Below are 20717 nucleotides of genomic sequence, written 5' to 3'. Positions count from 1 at the left end.
TACCCCAGACTCTATTACCAATATAGCTATAGTGAGAACATGCAAACTCCACAAAGTCAACACTGGAAGGGAGAGCCTGGAGCCAAATGGTTGAACAAGGACAGCGAGAATCGCCAATAATTGCCGGCCTTGTCACTTGCCGTATTCAATGAATGATTCGGGAAATCAGTCCTATTAAAATTAAATGTGTAGGAAGCAACTGCAGACGCTGGTCTACATGAAATGTTGCAGTAACTCAACGGGTCAGGCAGCATCACTGAAGAAAAGGAATAGGTGACGTTTTGGGTCGGGGCCCTTCTTCAGACTGTCCATGTTACCTATTCCTTTTTGCCAGAGATGCTGCCTGACTTGCTGAGTTACTCCAGCATTTTGTGTCTAGCCTTGGGTGATAGAATTGGTGTGCAGCATGGATAGAAGGAATGGGTGACGTTTCGGGTCGAGTCCCTTTCTTCAGACCTGTCTATCTTCTCTGTTAAAATTAAAGTCTGACGAAAGGTCCTTACCTGAAATGTCACTGATCCTTTTTCTCCAGAGATGCTGCCTGACCCGCTGAGTTACTCCAGCACTTTGTGTCTATCTTTGTCATAAACCAGCATGTGCAATTCCTTGTTTCTACCACCCTGCTTCCTCTGACTACATCGGAATATCCCTCCAATTTGTTACTTAAATCTGTAAATTATTCGAGTAGCTTTTGTCATCAAGGTATTACTCCTAAAGTGCTGCTTGACATTTCAAGCTCCTCACAAACATTTATATCCTGTTCAATCTGCTGTCGGTAGAGTTGTGAAAATGAGATCTATTAAGAATTAAAGATAAAACCCTTGCATTTTTACTGGCACCTACAAGTATCTTATTGGCAGGAATTGCTATCATTCACTCAGTCTGTGTGACCTTCTGTGACCTTGTCTTCTTCAATTTGTGTCAGCTGCAAGATACATTTACTTTCAGGCTTTCGTTTTTTGGATTTTGCCATAGAGTCTAGCAACCATGTGATAAGGTGAAGGAATCTGTCTTGGTAAAGAATAAGTGCAGGCCGACCACCAATTTTCTGGTACCCTTGGTTCCATTTCTGGTTTCATCCATTTTGCCGGGCCAACAGAAGTCACGGCCTCCGAGAGGAGTCCAACAATACTGGAACGGTCCGTCGAGGAGCCGAGATACTGGCCCGCAAAGTCAGCTATGGGAGTCAGCTATGGGAGCGGATCTGCCGGCTCCAGCTGGGAAGGAGGGAGCGAATTCGACCCGCTGATTGGCTGCAGAAGTCCCAATGACCGATGATCAGCCTGAGAAGTGCCTTCTCGACCGTCTCACCCTGACGAGGCACCACATTCTCGGGGGGACTTTGTCCGCTGTTCAAGTGATTTTGTCCGGATTAAAGGAGGTGCGGACAATCAGTTGCTGGAAAATCGGCAGTGGACCTGCATTGATAAAGATTGACGTGGATGCCAGGGAGATCGTGCTTATTTTACCTGAGAGAAGAATCGACACTTCAATAAGTAAGGCGTTGAAGAATATGGAAATTGAATTAATGTAGATGCTACCACATGGCTCCAGAGACCCAAGTTCGATCCTGACCTTGGAAGCTGTCTCTCTGGAGTTTGCACTTTCTCCCTGTGACGGTGTGGGTTTTCTCCGGGTGCTGCAGTTTCCTCCCACATTCCAAAGACACATGGGTTTGTAGATTAATTGGCATTAGTAAAAATTGTACATTGTCCCTGGTATGTAGGATAGAGCTAACGTACAGGGTGATCGCTGGTCAGCACGGACTCAGTGAGCCAAAGGGCCTGGTTACACGCTTTATCTCTGAAATCTAAACAAAACAAAAAACAAGTAAAAACTCTTTATCACTTTTGTGGTGTCACACTTGGTAGTGTTCGCACCTATCTTGACACATAACACCCTTACCACTCTTGGCCTCTATAATTTGTTCCTGGCGTGTAGATTAGAAATAGTATATGGATGATCGTTGGTTAGCGTGGACTTGATGAGCCGAAGTGTTTGTTTCCACGCTGCTAAACTAAACCTAAAACTAACCTGTTGATCTCTAAATTAGAACTTAACTTACTGCAATTTAGTTTAGTTTTATTTAGAGAAACAGTGTGGAAACAGGCCCTTCGAACCACTGAGTCCATTCCGACCTGCGATCACCTGTCCACTAGTTCTATGCCTACACATGAGGGACAATTTACAGAAGTCAATTAACCTGCAAACCTGCACATCTTTGGAGTGTGGGAGGAAACCTGAGCATCCGGAGGAAACCCACGTGGTAACAGGCAGAATGTACAATCTCTGTACAGACAACACCCAAGGTCAGGATAGAACCTGGGTCTCAGGCGCTATAAGGCTGCAACTCTACCGCTATGCCACCGTGCCACCTATTATCTGAGGCACCACATCTTGTCACAAGAATGGTTGGCCAGTGCTGAACACGACCTTTCCCACCAAGTGAAGCAACAACATACAACAATATTCGGATGTGCAATGATAATGCTTTACATCTCACACTCTGAAGATGACACTCAACATGCTCAGTATATAATAGATCAGCAGGATGTTTTTTTCTGCACGGCAAATTTTATTATTTATTTTTAGATCTTGCCATATGTACAGATGTTCAACAGCTCTTTCTATAATTATACCAATCAACACTTGCTAATTACATCCTTTTGAATTAAACTCCATTAGAACCATCGACTTACTGTACGAACTCTCAGTGGTACTGTATTAGATTCCAGTCGCCAATGAGGTGGCTTTGTGCAATGGACTGAGCCCTAATTAGAACACAGCATAAGGATATAATTCTCAGGTGGTATCTGGTACGGATCTGCTCATTACCGACATCTCAGCCACTCAAAGAATGCAAAGGCTCTGTAGCTTAAGCATTTATTTCCTCAATTGATTGCTCTTCAAAAGTGGCATTATTGCCTGCAAAACTCTCTGGCATATACTGAGATTGAAAGGTGTGTTCAAAATTAATTTATGTCTTTCATTTTCTTCCATGCGATTCTCACTGAAGTTTTGAATCAGGAGCAATCATGTCATATCTCTCTCTCTTCTCCTTTGATCATCAGAATCTGAACTGAGGGGCCGCACAGTTTTGCAGCAGTAGAGACCCAGAGACCCAGGTATGATCTTGACTACGGGTGCTGTCTGTAGATAGATTGTGTGTTCCCCCTGTAACTGCCTGGGTTTTCTCTGGGTGCTCCGGTTTCCTCCCACATTCTAAGGACGTGTGGGTTTGTAGGTTAATTGGCTTCTGTAAATTGTCCCTTGTGAGTAGGATAGAACTAGTGTATGGGTGATTACTGGTTGGCACGGAGGTGGGCCAAATGGCCTGTTCCCCACATTGTGTCTCTAAACTAAACTAAATTAAACTAAACTAAATTAAAATTAGAGTAAGAGTCTCCAACCTGGGTAAATTTCACCTACCCAGAGATATTTGTTGATTCTGGATCTGTTAATATATTTTTTGGCTGACTGACTGTGTTTGGTTCTGGTATACCTCTATCTGTTCATCATTAGTTGTTCATAAATATCTGACATAACATTGTTATGTGCCTTTAAAGTTGCCAGGGGTAAACAGGATGAAAAATGTTGGGAACACCTGAATTAGAGAATTATGGATGCAACCCAGATTATGGATAGGTGAAGTTTTAGGATGGGTCTGAAGAAGGGTCCTGACCCGAAACATTGCCTATCCACATTCTTCAGAGATGCTGCCTGACCCTTTGGGTTACTCCAGCACTGTGTGTCCATTTTTGGTATAAACCAGCATCTGCAGTTCCCTGTTTCTAGCATCACTGGAGTAAATGGATAGGTGATGCTTTGGGTGGGGACCAGACTAGTTATTAACCCTGGTCCACACCCATTTCTCCCACTATCCCACCCTTCTCACCTGCCCCAACAAACCTACAAACCTGCACATCTTTAGAGAGTGGGAGGAAACCGCAGCATGCGGTGAAAACACGCGCAGTCACAGGGAGAAGGCGCAAAGTCCATGCAGACAGCACCCGCAGTCAGGATTGAACCCGGGTCTCTGGGACTGTAAGGCAGCAACTCTACTGATATGCATTGTGCCACCCACTGTTCCCTGTGAATTCTTGCTTAGTTTTATCTCACTGGTACTTTGACAATGTCATTTTGCGCAGTAGTACAGAGACACGTAGCACATACTTACCAGGTTAACATCGTTAAAAGACTTTTAATTAATCCTCCAATTCACTGCAATCACTGCGGCTTTCAACGCCGTAAGCAGAGAGGATTAAGTAATTAATACAAATGATGTACAGAAGGCCGACAATATTGCTTGAAACTGCTGTCATGCTCACTGTGATGCTAGAGCAGCCTTTCTCAACGTTTTTTTTAAATTAAGGCAAACCAAGGCCCCCCTGCTCCTTTGTACCCCTTTGTTAGGGCATTGAATATGATAGTCAGGAAGATATGAAGCTGTTGTACAAAGTTTTGGTTTGGCCCCATTTGGAGTATAGCGTGCAGTTCTGGTCGCCCCATTCCAAGAAAGATGTGAATGCTTTGGAGAGGATGCAGCAAAGGCTTATCAGAATGATGCTGGCCCATCAAATCTGTGCCGACGAACCATCATTTTGTACGTTCTCCCCGTGACCACGTGAGTTTTCTCCGGGTGATCCGATTTTCTCCAGTATGCCAAAGACATACAGGTTTGTAGATTAATTGGCTCGGTAACTAATTGTAAACTATACCTAGTGTGTAGAATAGTGTTAATATATGGGATGAATGCTGGTTAGTGTGGACTTGGTGGGCCAAAGGGCCTGTTTCCATGCTGTATCTCTAAACTAAACTAAACATCTGTGGGATGAAATCTTAGTAGTTGGAGGAGTACATGCAAATCCACACAGATAGCACTGGAGGTCAAGATTCAACCGCACTCCCTGCTATTCTACTGTACTGCCCACTTGCACCTCCACACATTAATTACCTGTTTCCCTGTGGCCTTTTATAGATAGCAAAAGGATCTCAAAATTCCTACCACGTCTTCTACAAATTGGTAGGTTTCCAGATATAAAGGTTTGCAAAGGAGAACTGTAGGTTTCCCCTGGTGCGTTCAGAGTGTTGCCAAATCAAACATGCCAACAGGCTCATCCACAAAACTACAGAGCCCTCTTTCCTTCTCTCTCTGAAGGGTTGTTATTATTGAGCAGACTTGCAAGTCTCACTGCTGGACTTGGCTGCAGAATAAATAACTTGTGTGACATGTCTTTTAGATTGTGTTGTTCATATTCTTGGAGAAAAGGTTACCCCTCATGTAGCTTTAAATCTTTCCCCCCTCACCTTAAACCTATGTATTCTGGTTCTTGATTCCTTAAACCTATGTACTCTGGTTCTCAATTCCTTAAACCTATGTCATTTTGTTCTCGATTGTTTAAACCAATGTCCTCTGGTTCTTGATTCCTTAAAACTATGTCCCCTGGTTCCAGATTCCTCCTTCTTAAGATTTCTTTGTAATGATAAATACCATCTTAATCCAAAAATATTCATACACAATTCCCCCTCCCCCAATATTCATACCTCAACCTCATTGCATTGAACTCAAGATGAGTTATAACATGGATGATTAACTTCTGCAAAACAGGTCTCACCAGAATTCAACGATTCTGAATTATCTTTCCTGGACAATGAGAATAATTCTCCTCACTTATTCCTATTGCATCAATTCTACAGGCTGTTATCTTATGCATCAATGGTGCCCACCTTAGTATGAATTGCTTCTCCAGTGCACAACTCATTATACAATTAATCTTGAAGGTTATTTGCTTCCAAGGCGCGTAGCACTTGAAACAACATGTGCTCATCACTAATATTCCTCAATGGAAGCTGACATGGTGGAGATTGAATTCTGCTTAAAATTCAATTGCCTTTCTTTTCAACCCCAGCTACAATTTCTGCCAAATTTGTAAAGTTTAATGCGTTAGTCTTTCTTGAACAATGCCAGTTTCTATTGTTGACACCGTGAAGACAATTGTCCTGGCAGTAGAGTTGTTACCCTGTGAGGCGTTTCTATGGTGTGTCACAGACAACAGTAATCAGGCTCTGCATGTGTTTGTGCACTTGTGTGCTTGTTGCTGCCTGATTCTGTGTGTATCTCTGCCTTTCTTTCCCAGTTTGTGTGGGTGTATGTGTGTCACTGCCTGTTCCATCATATTGGCGTGTATGTGGTTGCGTTTGTGTGTATTTGTTTGTGTGTGTGTCTGTATGCGTGTGTTTATGTTTATGTGTGTGTGTGCGCCTGTGTGTACATGTGTGTATGTATGTGTGCCTGTGCATGCATGTATGTGTATGTGTGCATTTGTGTGTATATGCATTTGTGTGTGTGTGCCTAAGTGTTTGCGTGTGTGTGTGTGTGTGTGTGTGTGTGTGTGTGTGTGTGTGTGTGTGTGTGTGTGTGTGTGTGTGTGTGTTTGTGTATGTATGTGTGTGTGTGTGCCTATGTGTTTGTGTGTATGCCTATGTGTTTGTGTGTATGCACATGTGCGTGTGTGTGTTTGTGTGCCAATGTGTTCGTGTGTATGTACATGTGTGTGTGTGTGTGTGTGTGTGTGTGTGTGTGTGTGTGTGTGTGTGTGTCTGTGTGTGTGTCTGTCTGTGTGTGTGTCTGTGTGCGCGTGTGTGCCTGTGTGTTTGTGTGTATGTACATGTGTGTGTGTGTCTGTGTGTGTGTGCCTCTGTGTGTGTGCCTGTGTGTGTGTGTCTGTGTGCATGTGTGTGTGCGTGTGCGCGTGTGTGTGTGTGCGTGTGTGTGCGTGTGTGTGTGTATGTACATGTGCATGTGCGTGCATGTGTTGCTGGTTACCAACCTCCAGCGGCCCTAGAGTGGGCAGCTACAGTTTGAAACCGGGCTGTGAGGAGGTCCAACATTCTTTATTTCATGCTTTGTTTTGCTTTCAATTATTTGTTTTGTTTTGAAAACTCAAATCATTTTGATAGCCTGATAAATGAATGGATAATTCTATCTTAAAATATGGGCTGTATACGATTGATCATTTTTTGGCTATGATTGTGAGCCACTGGTGTATGTATTTGTACATGTTTGCACCTCTGTGTGAGTGCGTCTGTGTTATGTCTGTGCATGTATTTTTGCATGTGTAGCACACACATGTGTGTGTGTCTGTAAGAAGGAATTGCAGATGCTGGTTTACACCAAAGATAACTATCCTGATAACTTACACCGAATAACTATCCTGCTGTTCAAGTTGGTCATTATCTGGCACTTGTGCGACACAAATTCAGCCTGCCACACATCAGCCCAGCACGACGACCATCAGACATTCTTCGGTATCTGTCAAGTTGCTTTGGGACCTGCTGACATGCTGAAATTCGCGACACTGCAGCAGATTAGTTTAGTTTAATTTAGGGATACAGCCTGGAAACAGGCCCTTCGGCCCACCGGGTCCGTGCTGACCAGTGATCCCCATACACTAGTGCTTTTCTAGCTGCCAGTTTAGAAAGTGGTAAATTGAGCAATGGGAATGAATCAGTAATTGACCTGTCAACACATCAAAGATAGACACAAAATGCTGGAGTAACTCAGCGGGTCAGGCAGCATCTCTGTAGAAAAAGAATGGCCTGATGAAGGGCCCCAAAATGTCACCTATTTCTTTTCTCCAGAGAAGATGCCTGACCCGATGATTTACTCCTGCATTTTGTGTGTGTGTGTGTCCGTCACTCAGTGTTTTACACTCCTCAATGTGACAGTCGTACAGTGTCCTAAATGGGAAGTGGTGGATTCTGCTCCCACTGGTGGCTCAACCTGCCACTGCAGACAGGGACCTGAGCAAAACAGGTCAGGAAACCTTAGTGTTAATCCCCAGGCAATTTTAAATGGATTAACCCTGGTTGACAAATTTTAGGTATCAATCGATTCCAGGCTGCACTTGCTGGACTCCACCCCAACCAATAGTGGCCTACCAATGGGACTGGTGCGGCGTTTCCTGCTGGGACCGGCCAGGACTTCAGCTTCGGTGGCGGCACAGCGCTGAAGCACCATCGCGGAGCAGGCGATGCCTTACCCGGGTCGCCGTGCGGTGGGCCGCCGACTCCAACATCGCGGAACTGCGGTCTGTGGAGTGTCCAGCTGCAGGGCAGTGCTGAACTTTAAACAACGTGGAGCCTGGGATCTCTCTCCGAGATCGCTGAGAGTGTTCTGCCGACGCCGGAGTTCCATCATCGGCGAGAGGGCCTGAAGCATCGGGTTGCCGTAGCAGCGACTGCGGAGGCCTCAATAGGCCCGACCATGGGTGAACAGGGAATAGGACTGGACTTTGCTGCCTTCCCTCACAGTGGGAACCATTGTGGGGCAATGTTTTTATGTTTATTGTTAAATTTTGTCTGTTTTACGTTCTGACTGTTGGCTACTGAACATCTGAATTTCCCTGTAAAAGGGGATTAATAAAGTATCTAATCTATCTATCTATCTATCTATCTATCTATCTATCTATCTATCTATCTATCTATCTATCTATCTATCTATCTATCTATCTATCTATCTATCTATCTATCTATCTATCTATCTATCTATCCCACATCCCTCCATTCCCTGCTTATCCATGTGCCTATCTAAAAGCCTCTTAAATGCCACTATCATATCTGCCTCCACCGTTAACCCTGGCAGCTTGCTCCAGGCGCTCAACACTGTGCAAAAAAACCCCCCAGGGCCTCCATAACTTATATAACTGCATCATGACTTCCTAACTCTTATACTCAATGCCCTAACCAATGAAGGCAAGGATACCACATGCCTTCTTTACCACTCTATCTACTTTACAGTGGGTGGTTAACCTACCGACCTGCATGTTTAGTTTTAGTTTAGGGATACAGCATGGAAAGAGGCCCTTCAGCCCTCTGAGTCTACGCTCATTCACCCGTTCAATCACCCGTTCACATGCTATGTTATCCCACTTTCACATCCACTCCCTGCACACTAAGGGCAATTTACAGAGGGCCAATTAACCATCAAACATGCACGTCTTTGGAATGTGGGACGAAACCGGAGTACCTGGTGGAAACCCATGCGGCCAAAGGGAGCTCCATAGGACAGGCCCATCTTTGGGATGTGGGAGGAAACTGGAGTGATTTTCACCAAGGAAAACCATGTGGTCGCAGGGAAAACACCTAAACTGCATGCTCAAAGAACCTGAGGTCAGAATCCAAACCAGATCTCCAGTGCTGTGAGGCAGCAGGTCTAATGACTCTGCCACTTGTCATCATCCCTATCGCTTTATAGATATAATTTCTGATACCAGGAAGTTATCTTTATTCCCTGTTAATATAAAATGACTTCAATTAAATCTCCCATTAATCATGATGGTGTTTGAATTCACCATCACATGATTATTCCCACTTTATGGCTTTGATCGTCATAGAAAGTCAATAAATAAAGCAATCCCTGCAGAAGCTCATGCAGTGGAAACTATTCTGCAGTATAAGCAGGTCAATATCATAGAAAAACCTATTATAACACCATACCTTTAACCTCTAACATATCTGAAGCCAATCAAAAAAACCCCACAAAGTGCTGGAGTAACTCACCAGGTCATGCCACATCTCTGGAGAATATGGATAGATGACATTTCTGGTCTGGACCCTTCTTCAGACTGATTATAGGGGAGAATTCAGTGTTCATATCATTGGGTTGTAAGCTACCATCTCCAGCGCTCCAAGGAGTAGTCCTAACCTGCGCAACCTTTCCCTTTAGCTTAGCACCCTCAGGTCCTGGCGACATCCCTGCAAATCGTTTCTGCATTCTTTCCAGCTAGTTTATGCTTTCCTACTTTAGCTGCATTCATTTTAGCCAAAGTATCCCCCACTAGAAAAAAACTGAAGGTCATTCTATTCAATGTGGTACTTCCCTAATAGTGCCCAAGGGCCCAGTCTTATATTGTGGAAACAAGAAATTGCAAATGTTAGTTTACCAAAAATGACACAAAGTGCTGGAGTAACTCAGCGGGGCCGGCAGGCAGCATCTCTGGTGAATATGGATAGGTGACATTTCAGGTAGGGTCTGAAGAAGGGACTCGATCGAAACACCGCCAATCCACGTTCTCCAGAGACGCTCTGTCTGAAGAAGGGTCTCGACCTGAAACATCACCCATTCATTCTCTCTAGTGATGCTGCCTGTCCCACTGAGTTACACCAGCATTTTCTGCCATTCTCCAGAGACGTTGCCTGACCCGCTGAGTTACTCCAGTACTCTGTGTCCAGTTTTACATTGCTGTGTTTTTTCAACGATGGGGTAGTTAATGTCACAGCCTCCTAGCGTGTGGTTCAATTGTGAAAAACACTGAGCACTAGATTTCAGTCAATGCATAATACTCTGTTCAAAGGAAATTCTGATAGGAATTTCCCCCTTTGAAAAGTGTTCCTGTAATGAAGTTCTCTATTTTAATTTAAGAGATGGAGGTAGACCTATTTTAATTGAAAGAAAACTTGGAGACTGACATAAAAGTGGATAGTGAGAAATCTTGTGGATAAAGGGTGGCACAGAGGCGCAGTGGTAGAGATTATGCCTTGCAGAGCCAGAGACATGGGTTCGATCCTGACTACGGGTGCTTGGAGTTCCTATGTTCTCTCTGTGACTGCATGGGTTTTCTCCAGGTGTTCTGGTTAACTCCAACATCCCAAAGATGTACATGTTTGTAGGTTAATTGGTTTTGATTAAAAAATTGTAAATTGTCCCTGGTGTTTAGGATACTGCTAGCATATGGGGTGGGCAGGCAGGTGTGACAAATGTAAATGGGGCATGTTGGTCAGCGCGGACCTGGTGGACTGAAGGGCCTGTTTCCAACTGTATCTCTAAAGTCTAAAGGTTTGTCCACCTCGAGCTTCCTCACCCATGTTTGGTCCTTCCATCACACAGATTGGTACCCGTGGTGTGGAGTTAATTGAGTGCTGAGAGCTGGAAGTGCTGAAGTTATTAATCAGCAATCTGCTGATGAAGGACTCCTGTGGCTCGGAAGAATGACCAGGGCAAGACTCGAGAGGATTTCCACCAAACCTGACCCTCATTAGCTCAATGAGTATTTTCCACTTTGTTGAATTAAACATGAGGAGAATTCTACGATATCCGTCTCCAAACGCAGAGAGCTTTTTGCTAATCGTTTTCAGCTGTGTTCATTACTCAGTCATGCCTTCTTGTTGGGTGAGTCTTGTGGTCTTGAGGAAGACACAGATGGACACAAAAGCACCTATCCACATTTTCCAGGGATGCTGCCTGCCCTGCTGAGTTTAGTTTAGATTAGTTCAGAAATACAGCGTGGAAACAGGCCCTTTGCCCATCAATCAATGATCACCCATACACTAGTTCTGTCCTACAAATTAGAGATGATATACATAACCTCCAAAGCCACACATGTTTGGGACCTGGGCAGAAACCGGAGCACCCAAAGGAAACCCACGCAGGTCATAGGGAGAATTCACAAACTCCGCACATATTTGGGATCTGTGAGGAAAACGGGGCACCTGGAGCAGACCCACGCGGTCACAGGGAGAATGTGCCAACACCACACAGGCACCACCCATTGTCACGATCGAACCCGGGTTTCTGGCACTGTATGGCAGTAACTCTACTGCTGTGCCACCGTGTTACCCCAGGATTTTGTGTCTTTCCTTAGTAAACCAGCACCTGCACTTCATTGTTTCTAAGGAAGTCCAACCCTGTTCAGAAATAGTGGATGAACATTCAAACATGCAAGCATAGAGCACTCTACTCCCGGAGCACCATACTCATACTAATCTTTGCTCCGCATTCTCAACTCCTCATGCTAATAAGTTTATTATTGTCACGTGTACCAAGGTACAGTGAAAAGCTTTGCTTTGCGTGCATTCCAAACAGAGGCACAGTGGTAGAGCAGTAGAGCTGCTGCCTTACAGCACTAGAGATTAATCCTGACTACGGGTGCTGTTTGTACGGAGTTTGTACGTTCTCCCTGTGACCGCGTGGGATTTCACCGGTTGCTCAGGTTTCCTCCCACATTCCAAAGATTGTATTGTATTGTATTGTATTTTAATGACCACACAGCCAGGCTGGTGGAATTTGTTATGCATGTGATGTGCAGGTTGTGGATGTGCAGGTTTGTAGGTTAATTAGGTTCTTTAAAATTGTAAATTGTCCCTAGTGTGTAGGATAGTGCTAGTGTATGGGGTGATTGCTGGTTGGCACGAACTCAGTGGGCTGGAGGGCCTGCCTCTACAATATATCTCTAAAGTCTAGAGTCTATTGTAAAGAATACAATCAAACTCAAGTACAACAGGTAGTGCAAAGGGGAAGAGATAGAGAGCAGAATATACTTCTCAGCATTGTAGCGTATCAATTCCAGAGACAAAGTCCAATGTTCTCAATGGGGTAGAGGTGAATCACACAGTACCCTAACTTATGGAAGGACAGTTCAGAAGCCTGACAGAGAATAAGCTGTTCCTGAGTCGGGTGGCGCACATTTTCAAGCTTCTGTAAATTCTGCCAAGGTGACAGCAGTGGAAGATGAAGGGGAAAGTTGGCAGCTGAGAATGGTCTGCAAACTCACCTCCTGTACCCTCAATAGTACCCTAAAGTTCTGTGATCAAGGATAGGGTTGGACAAGCTTTGTTTGTTCATGGTTGGACAAACTTGGACTGTTTTCGCAGGAGTGTCAGAGGCTGAGAGGAGACTTGATAGATGTTTTTAAAATGTTGAAAACCATATGTAGGGTAGAGAGCCGGAATCTTTTTCCCAGGGTAGAAATGTCATAAACACGGGGGCACAGCTTTAAGGTGAGAGGGGCAAAGTTTAAAGGAGATATGCGGGACAAATATTTTATACAGAGGGTGGTAGGTGCCCAGGAAGAGCTGCCAGGAGTGGTGGTGGAAGCAGATGATAGTGGTGTTTAAGAGACTTTTAGATATGGACATGGATATGGAGGGAATAGAGGGATATGGATCAGGAAAAGCAGTGGCGATTAGTTTAATTTGGCATCATGTTCGGTATGCACCTTGTGGGCCAAAGGGTTTGCTCCCGTCCTGCAATGTTCTATGTTCTATTTTCAAGTATGTTGAGAGAGTTTAGAGGGACAACCATCTACAAATAGCCCAAGACACCCAGGCTCTGATAACAAATAAATAAACTTCATTAGACTGTGCAATTATCTAGGCATTCCAACATGTTCGAGTGATCAATAATAACATCATATTTCAGTATCAATGAGATTACACTTCACTGATTTTCAAGCACTGCTACCTTTAAAGTTCTGTTCTTTTTAAAAAATCGAGTACATTTTATTTCATAAATATTCAGTGTTGAACAGAAAATCCCTAATTACTGACATAGCTCTCTTCTTAGAGCACAGCCTGAGCGCACAATTTACATCAAATTTGGCAGAAAGTTTAGTTTGGCTTAGATATACAGTGCAGAAACATGCCCTTCAGCCCACCGAGTCCACGCCGACCAGCGATCACCCTGTACACCAACACTATCCTACACATTGGGGACAATTTACAATCAATTTGATATACCAAAACCAATTAACCTACAAACATATACTTCTTTGGAGTGTGGAAGGAAACCGGAGCACACACGGGGAAAATCCATGTGTTTACAGGGAGAACGTACAAACCCTGTAAAGACAGCACCCGTAGGCAGGATTGAATCCGTGCCTCAGGCGCTGTAAGACAGCAACTATGCTGCTGCTCAACCGTGCCACTCCTGGTTTTGAATGTAGCCCAGTCCATCACACAGATTAGACTCCTTCCCTCCATCGACTTCACGTGCCTTGCGAAAACAGCCAAGATAAACAAGGACCACATGCTACCACTTTCAAGGATAGTTTCTTCCCCATTGTTATCATACACTTGAACAAACCACTCATATGCTAAGAAAGAATTTCTTGATCTCTAATCTACCCCATTGCCGCTCATGTTTTTTTTATCATCACTTTCTCAGTACCTTTAATACCAAATTCTGAACTCTGTTTATTTTCGCTTTTGTACTGCCTGATGTACTCATGTATAGTATGCAAAACGAAAATGTTTCACTATATACCAGAACATGTAACTATAATAAGCCAACACTATATTAAAAAAAACACAGTGTGCTGGAGTAACTCAGCGAGTGAGGCAGTATCTCTGGAGAACACAAACCCACGCGTTCACAGGGAGAATGTGCAAGCTCCACACAGACAGCACCCATAGTCAGGATCGAACACGGGTCATTGGCGTTGTGAGGCATCATCTCCATCTGCTGCGTGGTAGAGAAAAGGGAATATAAAATAAGAAGAGAGGACAGAAAAAAAGAGAGAAAGTGAAAAAAAGAAATAGATGTTGAGATGGAAGGAAAGGAAAATCAAACGCATCAATCCTATTATCCAAGGCTCGACACAAAACGCTGGAGTAACTCAGCAGGCAGGCTGCATCGCTGGCAAAAATGGAATAGGTGACATAGACATTCTAAAAAAGGGTCCAGACCCGAAACATCACCTGTTCATTTTCTCCAGAGATGCTGCCTGACCTGCTGAGTTACTCCAGCATGTAGTGTTACTCCAGTATCTTTGGTGTAAACCAACATTTGCAGTTCCTGCCTACACATCAATCCTATTATCCGAGGTTACTAAGGTTGTTCGGCGGGTGGGATGTTTTGGGACAATTAATGACCATTGTCATCCCCATTTATCACCACAAGCAGCAGATATGGCTCGGCAAGTCTAGAACATCCACAGCTTGTGTCTATGAAGCTAGAGGTTTTAATGAATCTGAAACACGGTGACACACCTGATCTTCAGTCTGTCATTGATTCCTCCCAGCCTTTAATGTTGAGAAGTCCACCCACTGCTGTTCAACTCTCCTTGAGCTTTTCTCGCTCGGTCGCATATTCAACACCAATTTAAAAATTGCCCTGTTTTTAAATATAGCACTCTCAGCTCTCTTGCTTAGCAAAGAAACTGATTCCTCATCTAACTTGCAACTTTAATGATTATTTACAGAGAGGATCATTTGGAAAAAGGTTACCGATTTTATCGAGTGTTCTAGCGTGCAGCATTAATAGTCAGTGCTTTATTCGATCTGGTCAACCAATTAATCAATCAGCGCTACTTCTTCATGAATTGTGCAAGTTTGTTTCTGTGGTTTTATCGCCCATTGGAAAACAGCCAATTTATATGTTATTTTTAAAATAAGAAAGGTGAGTCTGTGTTATGCTGAACTAATAAGTGAAAAGAATTGTAGAGTTATGCAGCACGGAAGCAGGCCCTTTGGCCCAATTCATCTAAGGTGCACCAATGTTTAATGTTCAGATATATGTATAGGAAGGAACTGCAGATGCTGGTTTAAACTGAAGATAGACACAAAAAGCTGGAGTAACTCAGCAGGCCATGCAACATCTCTGGAGAGAAGCTGCCTGTCCCGCTGAGTTGCTCCAGCTTTTTGTGTTTAATAACAGCTACATGGATAGGATGGGTTTAAGGGATATAGGCCAATCGCAGGCAGGTGGGACCAGTGTAGATGGGGCATGTTGGTTGGTGTGGGCAAATTGGGCCGAAGGGCCTGTTTCGACACTGAATTACTATATGACTATCAGAATTAATTTCTCAGAATAAATTTACTAGCCAAGTATGTATACATACAAGGAATTTGACGGTGCATATTCCACCTCCTCTTGATTTCCCCGCTGCCTCCACTTCATGGTCTGCTTGGTGTAGTTGAAGGACATCCAGTTGCAGTGTGTTGTCTAGGGTCGACTCACACAGCCAGCTCTCAGTGAAGCACAGGGCAGCGGATCAAGGGAAGTCCTTGTTTGTTTGGCACAGGAGTTGAAGTTTGCTCACCACAGAGAGTGGCGAATCTCTGGAATTCTCTGCCACAGAAGGTAGCTGAGGCCAGTTCATTGGCTATATTTAAGAGGGAGTTAGATGTGGCCCTTGTGGCTAAAGGGATCAGGGGGTATGGAGAGAAGGCAGTTACAGGATACTGAGTTGGATGATCAGCCATGATCATATCGAATGGCGGTGCAGGCTCGAAGGGCCGAATGGCCTACTCCTGCACCTATTTTCTATGTTTCTATGTTTCACTTTGTTGTTGAAAAGATGTAGATTTGCAAGGAATATACTCGGGAGCGGTGTGCATAATCCTTGTTGCCGGAGTCGGACGAGTGCTCCAGAGTGCTTCTCCCAGGTCCTCTTAGATCTCACGGCCTTGGGCATAACTACAGCCCTGCCGACAAGTATATCCAAATAATCCAGCGAGTGAGAGAAATCCGGAACAATGTTTGGAGGAACCGCATGTCTGATGTTAATGAATTCCTCTCACATGAAAGTAATCTTTGTGGGATTTCCATAGACGACACAAATGAACAAACACAGACAAAACACCAAGGAGCAGTACACCATGGCAGCCGTCGTCAGCGCCATCTTAGTTCTTCACCATATGCCCCATCCAAGCTAGTCCTATTTTTCCACATTAGCCCGCATCTCTCCAAATCTTTCCTATTCATGCATCTGTCCAAGTGTCTTTTGAATGCTATTATGGTACCTGTCTCAACTACCTCTTCTAGCAGCTCTTATCCAGAATGGATAATATAAAAATTAATATAAAAATTAAGTGCAGGGTTGATCATTTGGCACTTTTCTACCTGAGTAAAATTTTGGTAAATCCAAACCTTATCAAATTCACTAACTTCTGGCAATTCACTTTCACTCACCGGTCTGTGATATTGGCTTAATTTTTTCTTACTATTACAAGGGAGAACATCTCATGGAGTTCTTTGATATATCAGAGGTTGAGTGGACACCTGATAGGATATAACATTATGAGAGGCAGAGAGAGGGTATATACTATGGAAATGTCAAATACTAGAGGACATAGGTTTAAGGTGAGAGGGGGAAAGTTTCAAGGAAATTTGCAAGGCAAGTCTTGTACATGGAAAGTAGTAAGTGCCAGGGAATTTGGTGAAAGCATTTAAACAGGCATATGATCCAGCAGGGAATAGAGGGATATGGGCCATGTGCAATCAGATAGGAGCTTGTTCCTGTGCTGTAGAATGTACATTTGTGGATTCACAGTGGCACAGCAGTACAGTTGCTGCCTGACAGTGCCAGAGACTTGGGTTTGATCCTAATTACGGGTGAGTATGAAGTGTGACCGCATGTGTTTTCCCCCGGTGCTCCAAAGACTTCCACGCTCCATAGACGTACAGGTGGTGTGGGACTTCAGGCTTCTGTACTTCCATGATATACATATCAATCTATACTATTCATTTTATGTTTTTTGAGAATTGCAAATTTTCAATACTCTTTGAATAAAGAGAGCTCCCATTGCTTTTGGGCATATTAGTGATTATCTTAATTTTCATAAAACTTTAATCCTTTTATCCCCAACTGTATGGCCAATTAAACCACCATATTGAGTTTGAGTTCAGTTTAATAACCATATAACCATATAACAATTACAGCACGGAAACAGGCCATCTCGACCCTTCTAGTCCGTGCCGAACACATAATCTCCCCTAGTCCCATATACCTGCGCTCAGACCATAACCCTCCATTCCTTTCCCATCCATATAACTATCCAATTTATTTTTAAATGATAAAAACGAACCTGCCTCCACCACCTTCACTGGAAGCTCATTCCACACAGCTACCACTCTCTGAGTAAAGAAGTTCCCCCTCATGTTACCCCTAAACTTCAGTCCCTTAATTCTCAAGTCATGTCCCCTTGTTTGAATCTTCCCTACTCTCAGTGGGAACAGCTTTTCCACGTCAACTCTGTCTATCCCTCTCATCATTTTAAAAACCTCTATCAAGTCCCCCCTTAACCTTCTGCGCTCCAAAGAATAAAGCCCTAACTTGTTCAGCCTTTCTCTGTAACTTAGTTGCTGAAACCCAGGCAACATTCTAGTAAATAGTAATGTCACGTGTTCTGAGGTATAGTGCTAACCAGGCAATGGAAAGACAATACATGAGTACAATCAAGCCATCCACAGTGCACAAATTGTAGTAGTAGTAGTAGTAGTAGGCCCCCTTCGGTCATGACTGACCATAGGTGATGCATCCTAGTTTGCAGGTGATGTGTGGTCGGATGCAAGCCTGGGCGATGTCATATGGAGGACAGGCTGTTGCCCATGCAGCACGTCCCTCCTCTCCACGTCGCTGATTGATCCAAAGGAACAGCAGGGCCGTTATAGTTTGGCACCAGCGCCTTTGTGGAGCTGCCAGAGCGAGGTTGTAGACAACAATGAACTGCCTTAGGGGCTCCGACTCCTGATTTTCTTGAGGTTTACTCTGGAGCTTTTTCCATGACTTGATATGGCCACAAGGCAGTGGAGGTTTTAAACCAGAGTTTTCCCTCAAATACATGATAAAGGGAATAACATGAATACCGTTTAGTGCAAGATTAATTCCAGTAAAGTCCAATCAAAGATTATCCGAGGTTCTCCAATGAGGTAAATAGTCATTCAGGACTGCTCTCTAGTTGTTGGTAGGATGGTACAGTTGCCCGATAACAGCTGGGAAGAAACTAACCCTGAATCCTGAGGTGTGCATTTTCACACTTCTGTACCTTTTGCCCGATGGGAGAGGGGAGAAGTGGGAGTGGTGGGGTGAGACTGTTCCTTGATTATGCTGGTGGCCTTGCCGAGGCATCGAGAGGTGTAATTGGAGTCAAAGGAAGGGAGGTTGGTTTGTGTGATGGTCTGGGCTGCGCATCTGTGACAAAGTTTGTCCTGTGAGGTATTTGCTGAATTGTTACCAGGCCCCAGGAGATGGGAAGTTGCAGATGGAGCAGGGTTCACTCACACTCCGTGATGTAGGTACCGCACCGAGTATAAAGTCAAATTTCATTTGCAGACCTCGATAACACAAAGTCCCAAACGTTTGGTGAATAGTTAGTATTATTGATTACAGTGCAATGTTCACTGCATCACAATTAAACTCTGAATATTAATGCTGTGATCAATAAGGGTCCTGACCCTATTTCAACAGATTTTACTTTTAAATAATTATTTGTGTTGTATGATAAATGAAGGATTAGATTTTAATTGTCTCTTGAAGGAACTTGAGCGGTTGAAACACTACTTTGTTAAATAGACCTTTTCATTCATTAAAACTTCTAAGTCATTCTGACCCAGAAACTGGGAAGTCTAAAGTCTAAGGTCCAAAGTCTGGGGATTGATAGGTTCTTGATTAGTAAGAGCGCCAAAGGTTATGGGGAGAAGGCAGGAGATTATGGTTGAGAAGGAAACTTATATCAGCCTATATATCCACCATATATCAGTATGGTGGAGCAGACTCGATGGACAGATAGGCCTATTTCTGTTCCAATGTTTAGTTTAGTTTAGTTTAGAGATAGAGTGCGGAAACAGGCTCTTTGGCACACCGAGACCGCACCGACAAGCAATCCACACACACGAGCACTACCCGACACACACTGGGGACAATTTACAATTTTACCAAGTCAATTAGCCTACAAGTCTGTCATTCTTTGGAGTGGTGGGAGGAAACCGGAGCGCCCAGAGAAACCCCACGCAGGTCACAGGGAGAACGTACCAACTCAGTATAGGCATCACCCGTAGTCAGAATCGAACCCAGGTCTCCGATGCTGTAAGGCAGCATCTCTACCGCTGCCCCACTGTGCTGCCCAAAATATCATATGACCTTATGACCTTTTGACCTTTTGACCTAATGTCCCATAAAACGGAAAGTCTAAAGTTCCAGAAAATGGGGAGTCTAAAATCTAAGTCTGAAGAAGGGACTCTGAAATTCTATTTTTTGTATACAGTTCTGTGAATTACATATCCCTGTCCAAGTGCCTTTCAACTGGTGTTATAATATGATGTCCTGATCATAATCATTCTCTTTGTAAAGAGGAATGTTTTCTCTCATGCCCAGTTTGTGGAGTCCCTATTGTAATGTTACATGACAGGCAATTTGAACTCTGTCAGCAATAAGATAAATGACCAGATAATCTATTTCAGAATTATTGATTGGATAAGTGGCTGGTCAAACTCCCTTGAAATAATGCCATGAGCCAGTAGCATCGACCTCAACGAACAGAGGGCCTTGGTTCAAAATGTCCTCCAACAGTGTGGTTCAGTTTAGTTTAGTTTAGTTTAATTTAGAGATACAGTGTGGAAATAGGCAGATAGACAGCACCCATAGTCTGGACTGAACCCAGGTCTCCGGTGCTGCAAGCGCTGTAAGGCAGCCACTCTACCACTGCGCCACCATGCCATTTTAAAGACACAGTGTGGAAATAGGCCCTTTGGCCCACTGCCGATCAGCGATTCCCCCACACACTAACACTACCCTACACACACGAGCGACAATTTACAAGTTTACCAAACTAATTAGCCTACAAACGCTTTGGAGTATGGAAGGAAATCGGAGCACCCGGTGAAAACCTACGCTCTTCACGGGGAGAATGTACAAACTCCATTGTTCCCCACCTCACTCTCTCCCTTCTGTACCAACCATATGGTTGCCATGGATCTTTGACTTGTGTTTCTGGAGCAGGAACCTGTTGCATGGATTCAGAAGCAAGAATTTCAACAACAAAATGTAATCCTGACTGGAAGCAACATAGAACCTACATTCACTCCCTCAAGATTTGTGGAGTCATGGAGCACGGAAACAGGCCCTTTGGCCCAATTCATCCACTCCGACCAAGATACCCCATCCACACTAGTCCCAACTGTCTGCATTTGGCCCATATCCCTCCAAACCTATCCTATC

General features: G+C 44.0%; 1 long non-coding RNA gene across 1 annotated transcript; it reads left to right on the top strand.

Moving 5' to 3' along the window:
* Window positions 1-1049: 1049 nt before the first annotated feature.
* Window positions 1050-20509, top strand: LOC116982941. The gene is made up of 3 exons (XR_004414566.1): window positions 1050-1185; window positions 10191-10192; window positions 20499-20509. It is a non-coding gene; the product is annotated as an uncharacterized LOC116982941 (long non-coding RNA).
* Window positions 20510-20717: the final 208 nt, after the last annotated feature.

The sequence above is a fragment of the Amblyraja radiata genome, chromosome 17 (genome assembly GCF_010909765.2).
Source record: "Amblyraja radiata isolate CabotCenter1 chromosome 17, sAmbRad1.1.pri, whole genome shotgun sequence".
Lineage (NCBI taxonomy): Eukaryota > Metazoa > Chordata > Chondrichthyes > Rajiformes > Rajidae > Amblyraja > Amblyraja radiata.
Note: the sequence above shows the minus strand (reverse complement) of the source record. Positions and strands in the feature narration are given on the sequence as shown.